The sequence below is a fragment of the Carex rostrata genome, chromosome 1 (assembly GCF_964058835.1).
Source record: "Carex rostrata chromosome 1, lpCarRost1.2, whole genome shotgun sequence".
NCBI lineage: Eukaryota > Viridiplantae > Streptophyta > Magnoliopsida > Poales > Cyperaceae > Carex > Carex rostrata.
The window spans coordinates 2,922,501-2,945,062 of NC_135918.1; positions in this window are offsets into that span (position 1 = coordinate 2,922,501).

Below are 22,562 nucleotides of genomic sequence, written 5' to 3' on the forward strand. Positions count from 1 at the left end.
CTGATCGTGTAAAATGTGATCTGAATCTCAAAATAAATCCTCTATATTCTAAATGAACACCTAACATATTTTAGCTCGGTTGAGAATATTCTACTCACACATGTACCGGAGTGGATATGGATTCATGCATGCTGCAATTACTCTCTAAACCGTAGACATTATAATTGAGGGAAGAAATGGAAGGCACATTTATAGTGCGACAGGCGTGGTTGTTCCTTCGGAAGAAGACCATGGCATTTAAATCATCTCATCTACTGCTAAGTTTACTGTCTTTGTACCTAATTAGTGCTTCATTAATTGCACCTATGTCCTGCTTGTGAAATTCCTCCCTAGGACAGGTATCTTTTTGAATTTTTTTTATCTATCCCAATTTCTTTTTATGACAATTATATCATTATTCCATTAAGTTAAGAATAATTTCTTTTTTTTTAAACTGTGGATACGTTTGGTCTGTTTGTATTGGTTCTCAATTTTTTTTTCAGTTGGACGAATGAATGCTAAGTACATGCAAAAAGAAATTAGACATAGTATTATTTGAGAAAATTGCTAGGATGTGATGTGCTTTTTAAAAGTCTATCGTATTGGTTTTAAATGATAAATCTAAATCGTTAAAATTCATTTGGTTCACGAGTGATGCATGTATATGATTTTTTTTGAAAGTTTTGAATTAATTTAGTACATAATCTAGCTGTCAAAATAAAACTTATTAAAATATATTATTATTGTTGAAAATTAAATAAGTGGATAGAAAAATGAAAGTTCTATGCTTTGGAACTGTAATTTTTTAGACACCCATGCCATATTGCCATGGTAATTTAGAAAAGAAATATTCACACGTGGTGAACTTTCCGTGGATCATTTTCACCAATAGAAGTGTTTAATTTAAGACTGTTTGGCTGTCCCCCATGATCTCAAATTACAAAACACAATAAGTTATTCTCGCGCTCTTGTTTCCTGTGATGGTAACTTGGTAAAAGTCAAATGCCAATTTCATAGCATTACGTTTCTGATATTGGATGCTACCAAATTCGTCCGTTCTTTTTGATGCCTATTGACAAGTTACCGAACCTATAGCCTAGAATTAAAAACAAAGCATAATCAAGCCCTTTCATTTGCCAGTTCTAACGTTCTAACGTCATGGTTATGATGCCATTTGCGGATTTTTAGGCCCAAGAAAAGAAAAACAAAATAAAAAGAAAGAGGAAATAATATAGGTCCTCAAATCCTGAATAGCACGTGTTGCTACTCCGGAATAGCATTCAATCTAGACACACATAGCTTAGTTCGAATAACTCGAGAACAACACTGTTTTTATATTTTAGTGATGGCAACACTATTATTATTAATTTACTAATTCAGATCATACCACATTAACACTATTTTCACTCTAATATAAAATTCACTATTTTCTCTCTATTCTCATCTACTAATCTCACTTACTCTATTTTTATACTAATTCTTACACCTACTTTATTTGTGACAAAGACGACTCTGCAACTTTTGACTTCGACCATTACTTCCCTGAACAATACGACTGATGAGAATAACTCCCATAATTTACTATTTAATGCTAAATTTTACGTATGAAATGACTAAAATAGCCACAATTAATATAATTGTGTAATATAAATATTTATGGTTTATAATATTTTAATTTGTAAAAGGTAATTTCTGTTTTGTAAATATAGACACTTCATTTGCACTTTCAACGCAAATATTTTTCTGGATCGCTCTCTCCTAGGGTTCTCCGCTCCTAGGCATCTCCGCAGAAAAGGAAAGAAAAGCGATCCAGAAGGTGAAACGAAGTCGAAGGTTTGAGAGTCAATTCGTGGCCAGGTGCTCCACCACGTTCCTTTATCTCGCTAATTCGTCTTAATTGAGCGGATGAATTTGTTCAAGAATTCCACCGCTTATTGTCTTTTTCGTTCGCTTCGACTCTCCAAGTTTAACTGAGGGTTTGTGAATTCATTCCGCCCCGTAGTATCTACTATATCTATATATGAATAAGGTATGTATTTTAGTTGTTGCTGATGACGAGAACGTGAAGAGTTGTCTCTTTTTTTCTCTCTTTCTTCTTCCTCCTCTCTAGGGCCGGCCCTGGTGCTGGGTAGCCAGGGCGACCGTCCCGAGCCCCAAGATTCAAGAATGCCCCAAAAGAAAAAAATCATTTTGCATATATTAAAAAAATTAATATGTATATATTAAAAATAAATAAAATATTAGAGCTCAAACTTTGAATATATAAATGGTCCATACTTTTCTATAAATAGGTATGATTTATTGACATATCAATAAAAAAAATTGTATATGTCAGTATTGTAAATAATAGTATGCGCTTGTCGAACGGATGAGATTCAAGCGATTAATCGGAATGCGGCCGATTAATCAGAATTATGTGGACAATTTTATATTTTTATTAAAATTATGTATGTATATTTATAGTTTATTAAAAAAAATTATTTAACTCATCAAACTTATCAAATAAACTTAATTTAACTTAGTTATATTATTATAGCATGACACTACACTTAACAATACATGCACACTTTACATGTGTAAGTAACACATTTATTTAATGAAAAAATAAATTCGAGAATTAAGTGTTTTCAAATACTAATAAATGATAATATATTATTTAAAATGTTAGTTTGTAATAATCTAGAAGTCAATAATACGATAAATTATTATATATGTTTTGTTCATGAATTGGATAATTAATAAACTATCATTTTGTTGCCTTGAGTATTATTGCATTTATGAATCATTTTGAGTCAATGACTGGAATTGTGAAACTTCGTAATATAGATGATATATATTCTTAAAAGTCTCTAACCGAGGTAATTAGCAGGAACACTAATTAACCGCTACAAGGTTAGTATGTGGATTAAAAGATGGTTAAGTTTTACAAACCACTGACAAGATATGTCATTTTAATCACATAGATGCATGTTTCAGTTAAGTTTTACAAACCACTGACAAGAGATGTCATTTTAATCACATAGATGCATGTTTCAGGAACATGGTATTTGACAGACTCCGAATGAACATTAAATGGAATTGTGTTCGTGTCATTAATATTTTCATTCAGTGTTAAGTTCTAAAGTATGAGGTATTCATCTTTCCTACTAAGAAATGTGAATGTGTGATTGTTATCAAACGTTGTCTGTAAAAAACAGTTATAACAGTAGCTCTCCGGTATACATAACTTATGCTGAGGAAGTGATGGTTTGCCAAAAGTACTATTTTCCCTCGTATCTCTATACGAGTTATAGTATCACTAGGCCCCTTGATAGAGTAAGGATTATCTGCTAGCGGTATGATTACAAGAGTAATCATATTTGATAATCTGCTCAAGATCAAGAAAAGATTAAGTTTGCAAGGATGACACACACCTATCTTGAAACTGATATGATAGCTACGAGACAAAGAATTAACACGAGTAAAATAGTTTACTGGATCGTGGTATTGTACAGTACAACATCATCTGTATAATTGGGTGGTCATCGTGCATTTTGCCAGGTGTCTCCTATGATTATAGAAGTTAGAACAGTTTTAATTTTATTTACCAATATAACACAGATCCTATTGGGTCACACCGTATAGAAGCTACTCGGAAAATCTTATTGATTAATTATAAATTGATTATGATTAATAATAAGATGGTTATAATTAATTATACGTGATATAATTAAGTTATAAATGTCATGTAAAAATAGCAAAGCAAAAATAAAAGGTTAATTTATAAACGTACTCGGTACGTTGTATAAAAGTTACCGAAACAACAGCCGCAAGAAATATAATTGTTCAGAATAATTATATGGATGTTAATTGAATTCGGACCAATGACATTTTGGTCTTTTTACATGTCATCCTTATCCACATGACATGTCATCATCTTTATCCACTGATGGCATTTTGGTCTTTTCACGTTGGAACCTCCTTACTATTCATGAGGGTATTTTAGTAACTTGACAATCTCCACAAATGCCTATAAATAAGGGTGGAGGGGTAGAGAGAGAAATCACTAATTCACTCATATCGTTTAATGTCGAATCGAATCGGTATTTTCTCTCTTTCTCGATTTCTCTTTCAAATAGTGTTTCGGGTTAGAAAAGGAAGTTATACGTAGTCCACATATAATTTTGCGGGTTGTTGAGAAGTATATTTACAGGATTAGTGAATAGTATTTTCCCGAATTTGTGATATTTCAGTTTTGCTTATTAGTGAATCTGAATAACTGCAGATTCGTGTTTACATGTTTTTGTCTTTTCTTGATGAATAGTGTTTTTGCAGAACCCCGCAGTTTATGGTATTTCTGGCAAAAGAAATAAACCGCTCTCCGATTAGTCCTGACGGATAACCGATAGAGGCATCAGACGTCTGATGCTCCAAGACGAGTCATTCCCTGAGTCGCTCTTCTCGCTCGGTCTGCATTCCAATTGGAATTTGGAAATGAGGTATAAATGTTATAATAATTTATTTAATTGTTAAATAGATTTAATTTTTAGAAATCAATCATGGAGTAGATCTGTAAAGGATTAAAGGGTCCCTGCAATGAGAGACTGGAGAGAGACACTCTCGGTGGTCTTTCCGGCATATCCCTTTAATCCACGGCTTGAGTTAGAAGTAATTTTTTTTGTTTTACGGTCTTTCCGTAGCTTAAGCCTAAACGGGTTTTGGCACCTCTGAAACCCAACATAAAAGACATGAAACATTCCAACATAAAATCACTAAATTTAGTTTGTAATAACAACTTAATTTAATATATGAACATGTTGTACTAATTGAAAAATTACATCATTAAGTCAGAAAAATATATGGTATATAAATAATAGAGGAATTAAGCAATTAATTCAAAATAAGTAAGAAGAAAAAAAACATATATTAAAAAAATTGGATGTATAGCCAAGCACAAATAAAACTGTAATACATGATTGATGAAACTTATTATCACACAGTCTCAGAAAAAAAATGTAAAATAAATAATCACTGGAATAAATGAAAATAAATGGAAATAAACAAAAATAAATGAAAATAAACGAAAATAAACGGACGATCAAACAAGAATAAACGGAATAATTGGGAATAATCGAGAATAATCGACCAATTAATATGAAAAATTCACTAAAAGACCTCCGATAAGTGTATTCATAGCTGTCTGACCACTGTTAACGATTAAACATGCATATAATCGACCGTTAAGGCTGTTTTTACAACACTGGTATATATAAAGGGCCCAAAATTTTATTCTGCTTCGGGCCCTGCTCCTCTCTGAGGGGTGACTGCCCTGGTCCGGTTAATTCAGTTCTCGGTTCTGGTTTGATTCAGTGCCACCTCGGTTAAGTGGTGACTGTCCTGGTTCGGTTTGATTCAGTGCCCTCTTCTTCCTCCTCTCTGAGTGGTGACTGTCCCGATCCAGTTTGATTCAGTGCCTCTCGGCTGTGAACTCCTCTGGGCGGCGGCGAATTCAGAAAGAAGACGTTTCGTCCTCAAGAAAGGGTTCGATGCGGCATAGTCCGTGGGATATGCAACTCAAAGAAATTACTGCTGTGTCTACATTATCAGAGAAGAAAATCGGAAAGCCCACCTACTTATTATTCGGGCGCGAATAGACTAATTTGCATTCTCTGACTTGACGTATCTTTTATTTTTTGATATAACAAATTAGATGATTGTACAAGTAGCTCAATGTATAGGTTTTAATATTTTTTAATTTTAACAAAAGAAACCTATGTAATAGCTACTTTGTAAATCATTGGATCAATGCAACAATCTACGGACTTTCAACTAAAAAAAAATATAGACACTTCATCGAATAATCATAAAATATGAATCTTATCTGTTTCAAATTTTTTTTTGTTATTAATTTACTAATCCAGATACAGTTTTAAAAATAATAAAAGTGGAAAAGTTTTTGTACATGAGAACTGACAACCATTATAAAGTTGGAATTATATATTATTTAAATTAAGTTGATATTGTAAATTATAAAGTATTTAAATAAGGATAAATTAACCAAGGATATTCTGATAATGTCATACTTATAATATATTCGACTCGAATTATTGCTCTAATATTTGGAGTCCCCACAAAATATAAGGCACCTAGTTGCATAAATCAAATAATGATTATAAATGCTGATAGAATCTCTATTAAAAAGCGACACCTTGCAGGCAAACCAGTCATTTTGCTCGCGAGTTTTTGACTTTAGGATCCAACAAATAACCCATTATGACTGTACCTAAATAAGCTTGCAAGTGGTAAAAAGTAAAATGCAATGAATTTTCTAACTGGCTGCATTTTGGGAACCAGACCACAGAATCCATTTTGGAAAGGGGAAGCAGTTTAATTGGTCGCTTTTTTAAGATGTGCACTTGGCCTGAGTGCTCTTTTGTAAGCAAACAAATAATTTGTTAATTTCCAAAGTCAATTAATCAATTAACTGCATTACCTTTGCTCCATACCAAAATTGATCACTTAATTAACCCTGATTCTTTATTTGTAAATTATATTATTAAGCACGTTGGGTGTCCGATCCGCCAACGGCTACGATTGAAAGATGAAACTTCGGATTTGATCTCAGCCCTTCAATTACATAATTTATCTTCTTTTGATTAAATACATCTGATTTATGTATAAAAGTCTAAATTTAGTTAAAAACATACTCACCACATGTGCTGCCACACAATACGTTACAATTAAAATTGAACAAATCTGAAATTTAGCGATATATTTATCTGTTTTCTTATTTCTTTGTTTCCATATTTCTCCTCTTCAATTAAGAAAACTCTACCTTTCATTTTTTTTTTATTTCTTTGTTTCCTTACTTCTTATTCATTTCTATATGGATCACAATGGAAACTATTTTTTTTTATTTTCTTCTTTCTCTTTCTTTGTTTCTATACATATTGTTGTGGGCAATTTAGAATATATTTCCAATATATAATATATCAATGTGTGTGTGTATGTGTATATTCTAAATTAAAAACAAAGAAGAAGAAGAATATAAATTAGAACGTGTGTGTGAATATATATTTCTCTTATAATATGTGTGTGTGTGTATATATTCTGTACATACACACGATAATACTTTTTATTTATGTTTTTTGATATCATTATATGTCGATATTGAATTGTTGTATGATATTTGATATTAGATTCGAATCGAGCTATTATTTGATATCATTGGTACTTAAAAATAAAGAATCATCACATCATCAAATTGTTATCAGAGTTTACGATTTATTAAAAATACAGAATCATATAAATTTTCTATTATCATGTGTCTTAATTGTAGATAATTATTATTTTCATTGATATTTTTTTTTCTTATAATATGTCCCCGTTGCAATGCACGTGTATGATACTAGTTTGTAAATTATACATTTTAATTTTGTCCATTAGGTCACATCATCAAAAAGACAAAAACTAAAATTTAAGAAGAATTAGTAAAAATTAAATTGATAGAATCATGTCTTGCACAAAGTGGTTGTAGACATTATTTATTTATGGGTGTAGGGGTGGCAACGAATCGAACTGAATTGAACTTACTCTAGTTTAAGTTTGAGTTTGAATAAGATTCGAACCGAATTGGGTTTAATTTGTTTCGAATTGAATTAATTTCGAATCAAATTAATTGCGAACTACACATTTTTCGAATCGAAGTCAATCGAATTACGAACTATAATTTTTTTTGGCAGCCCTAGTTATACCGGTAGTTTATGCATTAGTTTTCTTCTCACGGGACAAAACTCACACGGTTTTCTTTTACCTTTCACGAATTCACACTAATAGATTATGGGTTAGTTCAAGATTTTCTTACCTTTTACGCTACTGGATTGATTAAAATCACAGCATGGACCTAGTCAAATGGAACTTATTCCATTATTAATTTGTTATGCTGCTGAAACATTTTCCTATTATAAGTTACCATTATATTAACAATTTTGAGCTCTGATATAAGTTTGGTTCCTGCACTATTAAAATTAATGGTTGAATCCATTAGTTGTATTATTTGAGATTCGAACCTAAATAATTCGTGAATCAATTTCAAACGAATTATATCCAGTTTGAGTTTGATTTGAATAAGATTCAAACTGAACTGGGTTTAATTTGTTTCAAAACGAACTAATTTTGAATGAAACTAAACTCAAATCAAACTCAAATCGAATCACGAACTACAAATTTTTTTGCCACCCTGTATGGGTGGGCGATGCAGATTTGAAATCAAGTACAAGTTACTGAAGATCGGAGATAATTTCAAGATTTTTTTTACTCTCATTTTATAAGAGAAAAGGTTGAAGTGAGTTTAAGGCACAAATAAAATTTTAAGAAGCTATTGTCAAGGAATAAAATTTATGACCTCAGAAAAAAAAATTCCCTAATGCGTTATTAAAAAATTAGGATGGAATTACTGGACAATGATTAAATTGAAAACTTTCCCAATTATGAAATTAATGTATAATTTTGGATCCTGAGTTAGAATCAATTTAGCATATATTTATGCACATAATAATAAAATTTAATACAATTTTCATCGTTCATCAAATAATTTGAATTTATGACGAGGAGAGGCTGATGTCTATAATTATGGTGTCAAACTTGTATCAATAAAATTAAATCTAAAATAATTATTTTAAAATTATTAAATAACAAAAAATAATTGATTAGATATATTATATATATCATGTAAATGCACAAATAATTATATCTTTTCAATTTTTATTTCGATATGCATAAAAAGCGAACATAATTAACAAATCAAATTTTGGTCTCCTCTTGATGACTATTGAAATAAAGTTAAAATCTCATAATTTTTTATATGTATGTATTTAAATTATTTAAAATATATGTAACTCATTTAAATACAAATTAAATAATAAACACTGTTTGACGCTAATAATCATAAACAATACATCCCTCCTAATTATGGTACCTTCAAATTATGAATTAATGTTGACTTGCGTGCAATTCCAATGTAATGACGCTGGATTCCGAAATAAAATAAGACATCGCACCACAAGTTACTGGCTTCCTCTTTTTTGACTTTTTTGTACCGTAATTTAAATGGTAGATACTTTTTTGATTCAAAAAAAATTGGTAATGGTAGTGAAGTAGTGATTGCTTATTGCTAAACCCACTTCTGTTTTTTGTCGTATGCACTGCAGAAGAATAAACCCACTTCCAATCTATTTTTATCTACAGTATCTGCCTATTGAAAATAGAGTTCAATAGAGGGTTCCAATGCCTCATTTTTGTATACCTCATCATACCTCATATTTTATATCTTTATTTTTTTCATATTCAAAGTCTAAATTGTTGATCCGAACCGTTCAACATAATATCCATACTAAAATATGGTTAGGGATGAAATTTTATAATTTTTGAAATTTTTTTACTATTTTTTAAGATGGGTAGAAAATCACTATTTTTTGAACGGTTCAAAAACAGTGATTTTGTACCTATCTTAAAAATAGCAAAAAAATTCCAAAAAATATAAAATTTCATCTCCATGCATATTTTAGTATAAATATTTTGTTGAACGGTTCGGATCAACAATTTGGACTTTGAAAACGAAAATATAAAATATGAGATATGATGAGGTATGAAAAAAATGAGGCATTGGAACCCTCCTCATATATTCATTTAAAAAAAAGGTTATATCTAATTACTAGAATATTAATAATATTTAAAATAATAGATGTAAGTACTTCTATAAGAAAATATATATGCATTTTAATTCGAAATTTAAGGAGGATTTAAATACCTTCATTCTTTGTGATTTCATCATGTCTATGTTTTTAAAACTACATAACTTAAATTTTTAAAAATAAATGCCAAACATATTCGTTAGATTTGATCTATATAATTTTCTCTATGCAAATGTATAAGATCAAAATATTTTGATTTTATTATAATTAGTATCAAGAGCTTGCAAAAATACATTGATGTGAATAAATGCTGGACGTTGAAAATATCAGTAGAAGCTACCGATCATAAGAAAATATAAACAAACCCCATGAATTTTTTTTTTCCTCAATATTGACTTATATAAAACAAGAATCGAAAAGTAATAGTTTTGTATGTGCAGATAGAGAAATTAATATAGATCATATCGAACGGGTTTATTTTGACATATATTTTTTTAATTTTTATTATTATAAAATTAACAAGCAGATGTATAATAGGGGCACAAAAAATAAAAGCATTTGAACCCTTCTCTTTGAACTTGCAATTAATCTAAATTTACATGCATTTGGATAAAGAAATAGTTATACCTAATTACGTATTGTGCTAAAGATACAAATATTTCTACTAATAGATATAAACCATTTTTATAATAAAATGTAAATATTTTTAAATTGTAGGTAAAAGATGCAAATAATAGGGTGTAAAATGACTAAAATCATAAAAGCATTGTATCTAGGCCAACACAGTGGGGTCTAATAAATTATTATTCTATTAGTGGGCCTTTTGCTTGTCTTTTGTGCGATTACAACATCCTAAAATGCTTTAGGAGAAAGGGATTTGATGGCATTGCCCGTATGTGATTCCGAATTTGTGTGGCAAGGTAAATACTTTATAAAACTTATTTGTTAATTTATTAAGATGTGGACAGGAAAATTCTTCCAACAAGCTCTATTTATCCATCCATCTATAATTTAAACGGTCATAATTAAAGTGAGAATTGTATTTTCTCAAATTTAATACTCTTCATATTTTAATTATGACTGTTAAAATTATAAATAGATGGAAATGATCTTGTTAGCAGAATTAGATTCATTTCTGGCATTGTAAACATGCCAAACTGGTCACGTCAATCCAATTTATTAGTAGGGTTTATAATACAAAATTTATACTAAGCGGTCGGATTCTTTTAAAAATTCTTGTTATCAAAATATAAGTATAATAAGACATCATTTACAAAATCCAGATAAAATATAACATGTACAATAATAAAGAGAAAATTTTAATTATAAAAGTTAAATTAACAAGATATCAGACTATTCTATAATGATAATACTATTTTAATTAATATAAACAATTTCTTTTTATGAACATATTTTTCAAAAGCCGAATTTATACTTTATTTGTCGAGTTGATCATGATAATCTACCATACATGACCAATTAAATTTCAAATTTATAATTTTTTAAAGTCGAATCAATCAGATCGATTGAATTGGCGAATGGCAATTAATTGCCGTTATTATGATCTATTGCTAGGTTTTAGCTTACTTTTAGTACGGAGGTAATTATTGTGCTTTCAATTTGGACGTATTAGCAAAATAATATACCATCACCTTATTTGGTACATCTCTTAAATAGGGGAACCTTAATTATAAATCTGAAAAATGTCAAGCACTTTAATAATTAAGTAACAGTTTAAATAACAGGGAATTTACTATTCCAAACCGCACCGAGATTTAGTGACATTAGTTTAGACATGGCGCAATACCACAGCCCCCACGTGGAGACTTTAGGATGGTAACAACTGACAATAGATCTTCTTTCATCATTGCAATATTTTATTTAAGCTAAAAAAAATAAAATGAGATACGTAGGCATACTTTTAACTCTAAGCGTATTATTAATTATTTGAATCATATTTTTTTTTATCTAAATTTCAAGTTCAATCATATTGGACTATATAGAATTTAGAATTCACAAACATTCTCTTGATATATACATATATATTTTTTGAAATTGTAAATTTAGAAAAAAAAAAACCTACGATTATTTGAATAATCTACTTTTTCGCATCATAACTAGTAAAAGTAGACACTGAAGAGCAGCTATTTTGTTATTTTTGTCCTCTCTTGTTAGATAAAAATATTTTGTAAGATTTTATCTTGTGAAAATTCAGACTTACATTTTTTGTCAGTAATATTTGACTTAATTTGAAGACGATAAATCATCTATTATTTTTTTGTTAGTCTCATAAATCATAAAAAATTTCTAGACATGTTATATGTTATACCATTCTAATATCGTACAGCCTAAAAATTGATAAGATAGAAAAAAAAAACATACAACATATATTATTTCTTGATAATACATGTATAGATCTGTTGCGATATTAATTTGAGATGAAACATCAATCTGCGGTCTATGCTCTAAATTGCACAATTGGATGAAGGCTAATTTATTAGCAGTATATATGCAGCATTATTTAAACTACATTTGATAATATAAACTTTTACTGGCTAAGGTACAAAAATGTTACCATTAACTCGACAAAACTTTTCTTTTTTCCTTCTATTTTCGAATTTTTGACCTGAGACCAGTAAACGGGGTGAAGTCATTGTACAGAGAGAAAAAAAAAAGGGAAAAGATTAAAAGAAATAAAAAATGAATGACTGGCTAAATGGGCCTAGTTTGTAATCTGTCCAGAGAAGCTATAATGGCCCATTGTAGATATAGTTCATAATAAAAGCCTAGTATAATATTCACTGGAAAAATATATATATATATATATAGAGTACGGCTAACGCGCTTCCTCTAGCATATGGGCTAAAATGCTTCTGGTGGAAATTTGAAATTTCAAAATCCAAAAAGTCGATCTGAACCGTTCATCTTCTTCTCCATATTAATATCTGCTTGGAGACCAAATTTTACATTTTTCTGAAATTTTTTACTATTTATTAAGCCATTTTGAAAATCGCTGATCCAACGGTAGCTTCTGATTTTTACTGTTTGGTAAGCCACCGTTGGATCAGCAATTTTCAAAGTGGCTTAATAAATAGTAAAAAATTTCAGAAAAATGTAAAATTTGGTCTCCAAGAAGATATTAATATGGAGAAGAAGATGAACGGTTCAGATCGACTTTTTGGATTTTGAAATTTCAAATTTCCACCGGAAGCATTTCGGTTCATATGCTAGAGGAAGCGCGTTAGCCGTACTCATATATATATATATATATATATATATATATATATATATATATATATTGTGGGTGGGGAACATTTATAATTATTTTAAAATATATTTCCATCTTTTTGAAATGGCAAACAGAGACAATTTGATTTGTACGAGCCCAACCATGAATATGAGAAATCTATAGCACCAGAAAGTCAGAACTCCAAAAACTAAAGTTCAGAAACTTATGTGGACAGATAAAAATTTGAACCCCACTATTTCTTCGAATTTTAACGGGGTCCCAGAAATTTTACTAATTACTTTCTAATTTTTGCAGCAGCAGTTATGAATCAGAGAAAAGTGTCACCAAACAAATGTAGCATTGGTCGATGGTAAAATAATAAAGTAGGACAACACCTCTCCATTTGATTGAAACCGAGAATTCTGTTATTTAATATGGAGCAGCATTATGGGGAAAGGACATCTCCATTTTGATTGAAACGGAGAGAATAGGAGAGAAGATGAAACCAAATAAATCAAGACAACAAAAGGCAGCAATAGAGAGGTAGTGGTAAATAAAATGGGGTCTCTACTCTCTACTAGTCTCTAGTGGGAATGATGGATGTGCATTGGTGGCTTCGTGGGAGCACTTTAGAAGCACTTGGTTTTCTTGAGACAAGATAAATTATTTATTTATTCCAAAAATTTACAAACTTTTATTGAGATTTTATGAGTTTTGTAATAGGATTTATGAATTTTGGGATTTTGTGGAACTTCAAATGAATTTTCTGAGCTGGCTGGTAATAAACGAAAAGTAGAAATAGGAATAGAAGACTTGAGATAAAAGAATAAAATTAGTTGATTTCATCCAACAATGTATCTCCTCTCAGTTTACAGCCTTCTATAGCTAACTAATTGTACAATCCTCTCCATTGGTTATATCTCCAGTGCTTTTTTCCATCATAATTGACCTACTGGATCACTTCAGCACACTGTTCTTATCGCAGCCATGGGACCCGGCGGCTTATTCTCCTCCGATTATGCGGTCCCACTCGGCAGTATCCCCTCTTTATTCTTACGCTGATTGGTTCAGAATTTCTACAAAACTTGATTTCAGAATTGTACAGTTTGGAGGGACTATTGTGCAAAGGTCTTGGCAGTCATGCAGGAGGTTTATACCAAAAAGAAAGTGGGAGTGTATTTCTTTGCGGGTTGTTGGATACTAAGAAAATATCGTAACAAAAAGATTTTTGAGGGATGCAATACACAACCAACATGGGCAGTGGATTATGCAATCCAGGAAGCAAGAATGTGGTTACAATACTGCTAAGGAAGAGCCCCTACATACCAGTTGCTAGATAGATTTTGTGTTTTTTTAATTTTTTTTTCTTGTTTTTTGTTTAGAGTTGTATTCATTGATGTTTTTTTACTGATAGTCGATGGTGTCAGCTAAAGGTTCTGTCACATATAGCGGTACCAGAGGGGGTACAGTGGTTGTGGTTGTGGTGTTGTTCATATAGATCTGGTATGGGAACTGGTACTGTGGTCTGCATACCAAGTGTACTATTGTATTTTTCTTTTTTCTATTCTGTACAACCTTATAGCCTCTATTGGGTTTGTCAAAAAAATAAAAAATAAAAAATTCTTACGCTGATTCGCCTAGACCCCTTGGCCCCCACCTGTAAACTAATAGAAGTGGCTCCTTTTATTAAATCTAACTTGGCGGGTTCAGTCTGCAGTGACTCGAGGCTTCGCTTCCTATTTTCTTTCTTCATTCTTGACCGATTTCTCCATTGCTGACATATGGATTATAGACGACGTAATTACTACACAAAATCGTTAGAATTTTATTTTAACTTACCATCAGTTGTAACATTTGTTTCCTAGCATTTGTTAAAGTTGATGACATATTTTACTGCTAGCAATTAAGAAATGGCTACTATCGCTATTTATTATTTATAAGTTCCATCTAATTAATTAACTATATAATTTCATATGAAAATGTACGAATCCCGTGACATATAGGGAAAATTGATCTCTGAACCCATCTAATTTACTATATAATTTTGCACAATAATATAAATAAAAAAATAACTTTAATGATGCTTTTGTTACATGCACGCATTGAAGATCCCGAAAGAGATTGTACGCCACATTAACAAAATGAGAAGAGCTTTTCTATGAAAAGGTAATGATTCATGCAGAAATACACATGATATGTCCACCTCTGACTTTTTTACTTGCGCCTGTACATAGATTCACAACACAGAGATAACTTTGCCGATCCACAAAAAAAACTCTAGAAACTAAAAGGATCCTCTGAAAGTTCGCATATATTCATCTGATTGATGCTTGAAAACAAAATACTGACCCATGAGATATTACTTATAAGGGGGTGCAATGTCACACTTAGGTGCCATATGTACCAGAGCGATCAGATGGAAACAAAAGATCACATATTGTGGGAATATGGATACACGACAACTTTTTGGAGAGGGCTATGCGGTCATTTCAACATCAGGTGCGATGGTGGTAGAAATGTCAAAAATCTTTAGCTACGAGAACAAACACAAGCCTCATCGTGAGCAACACTTGAGCAGCATTTTGATTCGATCATCACTACTTACAAATCTCAAACTTTAATTATCTGGATGTATCTTCGAGGATAAAAAAAATAATTACGGTTGAATTAAAGTAAGCTAACAGAAATTGTTATTTAAAAAAATATTACTATCATCAACAAAAATACTAATACAATTGAACACTTTTATCGCAAGATATTCACAAATTCTTGTAGTATTAATTTATGCGTAAAAATTGAACCATCCGGATTGCCTAGATGATCATTTGAATCGACTTGGGTGCTTTTTAGAAATCAGTGACGCTAGTTATTAAGTCAGTCGGCTATCCTTTAAAATCTTCGGAATTTTACTAATTATAATAAATATGTAATCTCTAATAATTTCTTTAGTAAATAATTGGACTTAGTTTTGAGGAAGAATACTATGTATATCCTTCAAAAATCTTGTAATATTTATGCGTAAAAATTGAATTATCCGGATTGCATTAGGTGATCATTTGAGAAGATAGAGACGCTAGTTATTAAGCCAGTCAGCTATCTTTTAAAAACTTCAGAATTTTTTTTTATTATAAGAAATATGTAATCTCAAATTATTTTTTTAGTAAATAATTGGACTTAATTAATTTTGAGGAAGAATACCATGTATATCCTTCAAAAATCTTGAAGATACATATTCCCCCTTTAAAATTTGCAATATCATATTTACCTAAATTAAAAAAAAATCTACAGATTTATGATATTAATTGTCTTTTTTTTATTAAAACTCATTCTAAAATCGTAAAATACTCATTTTACTCTTTATTAAAAAAAATGTAGTTTGTTTAAGAGAAATATTCAATCTTCGAATAGGTCCATTGTGCTGGTAAATAGTTTGTTTTCCTAGTTTTGACGTGCACACAAGCATATATTGTGTATGCACCACAAATAGAGAAATAATTTATTTGTCCTAAAGAATTAATCAATTAGAAGAACAAATATTTCTCTTATACAAGTTACATATTTTTATTTTTTTTAATAAGGATAAATAAATATTTTACAAATTTTAAAATATAGAAGGATAAACATGATGTTACAAAATTAGAGAGAAAAATAAGTAATTCTAAAATTTTCAAGAAATATACATTAAATTCCCCTTAATTTTGATATTTACGAAGTACAAACTTACCGATTCCGTTTCCCGATAGGCTTTTCTATCATTAGTCACAAAAGAATTCAAAAGTGGGGACAAAAATATTAAATTCGTTATTAGAATTGGGTTAAAAAAAGAGTGAGGCTATGGTACTATGCGTAGCACATATTAGCCCGTGCTATGAACTCAAATCTTTAGTTTGAAAATCTTAATGGTAGATCTCGAGTGTTCAATATGGTCACCATATAAATATGTACTTGTAAACTAAATATTTTTTTTTTAGAATGTTTTTACTATTTTTTTAGATGGGTAAAAAATCACTTGATATGAAAATTCTGGACCATAAAAAAATAGTTATTTTTCTACCGATCCAAAAATAATAAAAGAATTCTAAAAAAAAAAAAAATTAGTTTACAAGTACATATTTATATGGATATCATATTGAATAGTTTAGATTGACTATTAGAATTAAAAATATATATTAATTCAAAGTACGGACTAATCTGCGCTGTGCATAGTAATATAGCCTCACTCGAAAAAAAAAATCAAATTTATTTCTATAGCATCTATGAAGTGTACGAGACAAAAGTGATAACAGATTGAGCATGCTCAGGGCACAAATTTGTACAGCCTTTTGTCCGAATTCGCATCTCCTGAGATATCTCAAACTTTTGAGTTGATATGTAAAAAAATCTGAACCGTTCAATTTTTTTCTGCACGAATCTCAAAGCACAATAATATTGACAGTCATTTCGAATAGATACCGAATTTTTTTGACGGACTTTATATCAACTCATCAATTTAAGATGTACTTGCTTTCAATTCTGTAAAATTTGAGATGTGTTTGCCCCCACCCAGTAAAGAAGTATCAGATTCTTTGTGTCGCCGTTTCGTCAGTAGGCAGTAAATAAAGGCACGACAAACTGTTGATGGGGGCACTGTTCATTTCAATAATGGAGTCCGTCTATAATTTGTGCGCTGATTTCATAATTTTCCGAAGCGAAAAACTGCAGACATGAAAACATAGAGATGTACCAGAGGCTGTTATAACATAATGTGGGAACTCATGTTATAACATAATGTGGGAATAGATTAATTAGGATCTGATGTTGTAAACACCTTTAACAATATGGCCTTGGTACTTTGGTAGTCACTACCAATTTTTTTTTTTTTTTTAAATAAAATAATCTTTTGACATTAGATACGCTGATGACAAAAATAAACTAAGGATTTAGATCGAGGAAGTCAAACTAGTATACTTTGGACATAACTATTATTTGACTTCTCATTCATTCAGGCATATATAATTACGAAAATCGAGAAAAATAGATTATTTGTCCACCTTTGCCCCTACTTACAACCAACAAAGACTGGCGTTATAAACATGATTGTAGAATTGATCCAAATTCTATATATACAAGAAATTTTATATGATTGATCTCTATATGTTTGATCCCAATAATTTAAGTATAAATAAATTTTGATCGAAAGACTGCCTCTGCTCTTGTTAGTGCATACAACATTAAGATTCGTGTGGATCAAGTATAAATAAATTTTGATGCGAATCGAATGGATTGGATATCGAGGGAAACTTAGTCCGGTGTCCATATGAACACCTCCTCCATATATTGGATGCCCAAACATAGATAAAGTACAACGTGGGTGCTTGTCCCACATGATCTGTCAATAATGCATGGGCATATATTATTCTTAATAGTACTATATATTATGCCTCCCCATGATATACTTATACCCCAACATTATTCTCATATAGAGCCACATAAAACAACAGAGACACCAGTAATTAAAGCCAGTGGCGGAACTAGGAATGATCGGTAGGGGGGGCCTAACTAGTTTCTCTTAGAATATTGGTAGGGGGGCCTAACTAGTTTCTCTCAATCGCGTGCTCTCGTTGACATATTAGTCACAGCACGACGCGTTTTTTCCACTCTACTACAAATGTCAAATTCCTTCTTTTTTACAATGACGAAAAACCCACAGTTCAAAAGCTTTAACACAAATCAAACTCACAGCTCAAGAAAATAAAATGAAAATGCCTAAATAATATATATGTAATTCTAATGATGTTGATTGATATAGGGATGTCTAACTCTGTCAAAATTCCTCTTCCGACATAACATCTGCAGTAGAGCTGTCCCTAAATAATTTATTTTAACCCGACCAACCAATGCTCCAAAATAATAAGTAGTTATGAGCCCAGGCTGGCCCAGGCCTTGGTTCCGCCCCTGATTAAAGTTGATTCTTATCTTCTGTGGTAAATTTTCTTGTCAAGTGAACATTGGGACAATGACAAGAAGATCTATGAGGTCTATAAGAGATAATTCCACGTTTCTTAATCGTTACGACCAAGTCATATCAACCCAATTGGCAATGAACCATACCAAAGTGCAAGGTTGACAATCCAATGTGGACGGCAAAGAAACTAAATATTCTGATAGATGAGTTCTTAGAGCAATTAACTGATTGAATCATTTGTTATCAATTTTTCAAGAAAAATAATAATATTACTATGGTATCTGAAATTGGGATTCTGAAATTATATCAGATCTCCATTCTAAAATAATCTTACATGTGATGGGTTTGTAAACCGTTAGCTGACAGTCTACTCTGACAACACGAGTTTTAGAATTTGTTACATATCAAATTTGCAAATTTGATATTTACATGAATAATTTGGTTTGTAAATTGTAAGAACCAATTTGCAATACAATTGCAGAAATTTAGTCGAATATCAAGTCATATTATTATTTTTGGATCCGTTGACTCTTTCTCTGAACAATGATATTTCATAGCGTTGCTTTCAAAAAAGAAAAGAAAAATACTAATTGGGGAAAGCCCAAAAGCTATGTATGAAAATGAGAGTTCTGAAAAGTACAGGGACTAAACTAGAATGTACCACAGCAGTCAGCAGTAGTATGCGGTATATAATTATATATAGATAAAGTAGGTTCAAAGTATATGGCGTGTCTAATTATGGTTCAAAGTATATGGCGTGTCTAATTATTTTCTTTTAACACTAATCATTGAGAGACAAAAGCTACTACCGGATTTTATACCCTCTATTAAATTCCTGGAATTCTTATCTTTTGTTTAGTGATATCTCTATCGTACTTGAAATTCCTGGAAGCTGCATGCCTCAAATGGCTGGAAACAGCCAATTTTTTTTTAATACCCTGTATTAAATTAAAAAAAAAAAAAATCCAAATATGCCTTTCGTTTTTCAAAATTTTGAAAAATATTTCAACCGCGATACTGTGGTGGTTGTCTTCTGATGTGGGCCACCACAGAGTGTGGCAGCTACTATAGCACTTTCTTTTATGTATAGAATGAATGTTTTACATATAGATACTAACAGTAATAAACATTTAGTATGTATATAGCTCAGGATTAAAGATTTCACCAATCAATTAATATATATCAACCCCTTATTGGATAAAAACTTAAGATCCAGAGAATAAAAAGTAAAGAGAGATACAAGGGAGAATCTTAATTAGTACAACTTATCTAACCTAACGGTGAATCAAGACAATTCTACATATGTTCTATAATTTGTTAGCTGATATGAACACTTATTTTATAACTTACAAGGATTATCTGTCTAATTACTTTTGTCTTTTGAAATAGTGTGGCATTGCTATTTAATTACTCCTTGGCATAATGAAGATACTTTTTTTTTGTTGAAATAAATTTATAACTTATCGTTTATTTTTCAGAAATTTCAATTGCAGTTTTGAGACCCTAAACGATGTTTTTTTGCAATTCTTAGTGTGCGTGTCATTTTGTAAGGTAAACTTTAGTTTATCTTCAAAATTCATATATCCTCCTCTCAACCTTTCTGAAAAGTGGTCAAACGCTCAAAACACAATTTCCTACACAAAGTTTTGGTTGGTCAAAGTTAGAACTGCTAGAAAAGTTCCTCCTATGCTAGCGGTTAGGATACGCTAGAAATTGTGACCCCTCCTGTTCTATCGTGTTGACTACTAGCGGTGGTCAAACCATTATTAGAGCCCTTTTTTATCGTTAGCAATCTGCAATTATGTAGTAGTGTGAATATGTTTAATAATGAAAATCAGAAATGATTGTAGAAAATTAACGTATTATATAACTCTCTTATTGATTCAAAAACTTTTTAAAAATGTTTAAGAAACATTATCCGTTCAATAAGAGTATTTGAAAAGAGAATTATAATATATTTTCTTGGTACATAGATTCTATACAATATCTAAGGTTCAGCTATTTACAAAATAAAAAAAATAAGATCATTCAAAAAGAGAGAGAGAAAAAAGAAAAAAAAAAATCATAGAAGTAGTGAGGTCAAATTACTGCAGTGAGACTAAAATCATAAAATCATAAAATCATATGTAAAATATTAATTCTATACATACTAAATGATCTTAAAAAAAAAAAGTTTGCTATAGTAACCGTCACACAGTGTGGCGGTTGGGACATTTTCCAAATTTTTGAAAAATCAAGAGTATATTTGAATTTTTTTTATTTAATTGAGAGTATTATAAAAAAATCGGGGCAAACAGTAAAAGGATCACAAATATTTACTTTTAGTACTGTATTTTCATCTTTAATTCTCAATCCTGAAAAACCAGGGAAACGCCCATGTTCACAGCATCAGGAAATTTGAATGGAGATGAAAATATGAATCATATAATTCATCCATTTATTTTGCTAACGGAGATATTATAATTAGAGTTTTTCTGTAAAGAAAAAAATGTACCAGTGTCTTCATATAAATATTGTTTTTAAAAAAAAAAAATTAACGCTGACAGCTCAGCGTGATTAATACATTGATATCATGTTAAAATAAAATTTTTATATCCCTTCAATATTTTTAATTATCTTTTAGCTAGATAGGGTGAGAATCTATGGATCAATTAAATGCTAGACCGTCCAGTTGTAATAATGTTTTTCCTATTTAAAAGATAATATAAGAATTTAATTAATAGTATGAAACTTTGCTTCCAACAAGATTTTAATATTTAAATAGCATTAAATGGCTCCGATTAGTCTGGTAAATTTTGAAAATCGAGATTTTGACACAAAATAGCAGTATTTTTTAAAATTTATGAAGTAACGTTCGTATCATAACTCATTCGAAGTTCGTAAACTTAAAAATAGATTGCTAATCTTCAATCCAAAAAAGAAAAGAAAAAAGAAAAAAAAAATTGTTGAAGATATGCTTACTTGATGTCTGCTTTTTTCACATAATTAAATTTGTAATTCTATACCGTAGTTATCATCAGATTTAAGAGGTGGGAAGTTGATGTGGCAATGCTATAGATACTTTCTGCCTCCCGCACCACTTGCATTCATACTAAAGCACTAAATATTTTATTTAACACATCCTAAGTTCAGTGCATAATCAGCAATCAACAGCTGAAATAAAAAATAATCACACACGTTTAATTTTTTTTTTTTAAATGTGGAGGTCAAGCTCCAATTTCATTAATAATAGACATGAGTGGTGTCACTTTGTTACAACAGAGGGAAATAAAAGTACAAAAGATAGATAATTAATGTAAATGATAAGAAAACAAATACAGGCCTTGCTTATGGTATAGTTGCTCTGTGCTCTAAACCACATCCGTAGATCATTGTTAATTTCAATAATCAGAATGGAACTTATCTTCTCCTGCAAAAATCCTTCTGCACCTCTCTCTCCAAATTGCAAAACACAGCGTAATTTGTATTTGCTTCAGCCCCTTGGTTTCTGATTTCAACAAGATTTCTTGGCAAAGCCCTTGCCAGAATTTATGCACATGCAGTCCTTATCCTCTGCAGTCACCAAATTTGACGGTTATGCAACTTTCAGTTGACTAGTGTAAAGGTGCAAAAAATAAAAAAAATTATAATTTTAACAGGATATAACATCAAAATAAGTGGATCTTTATGAAAACAACTTAGACAGTGACCCTCAATGTTACAGTGGTGCCAGTTTTTTTTATTTTTTATTTTTATTTAT